Genomic DNA, 238 nt, shown 5'->3' on the forward strand with positions numbered 1-238 from the left:
AATTTTTACTGCTGAAAGTTCAAACACTGAAGAGCAAATGCGCAGCTTCAGAAGTCCCAAACCATGCAAGCCAGAGGCGACAGTGGCGAGGAAAAAACTTAACCAATTGGCGAACCTGAAGGATAAAAAACCTCAAAAGAAACCAGGCTCAGTTGGACATGACCATTTCTCCAATGGCTTAAACGAATGCATTTGGTTGTCCAGTGTAATTGTGATGTCTGTCAAATAAAAAAAATGG

This window comes from Danio aesculapii, chromosome 16 (genome assembly GCF_903798145.1).
Source record: "Danio aesculapii chromosome 16, fDanAes4.1, whole genome shotgun sequence".
Lineage (NCBI taxonomy): Eukaryota > Metazoa > Chordata > Actinopteri > Cypriniformes > Danionidae > Danio > Danio aesculapii.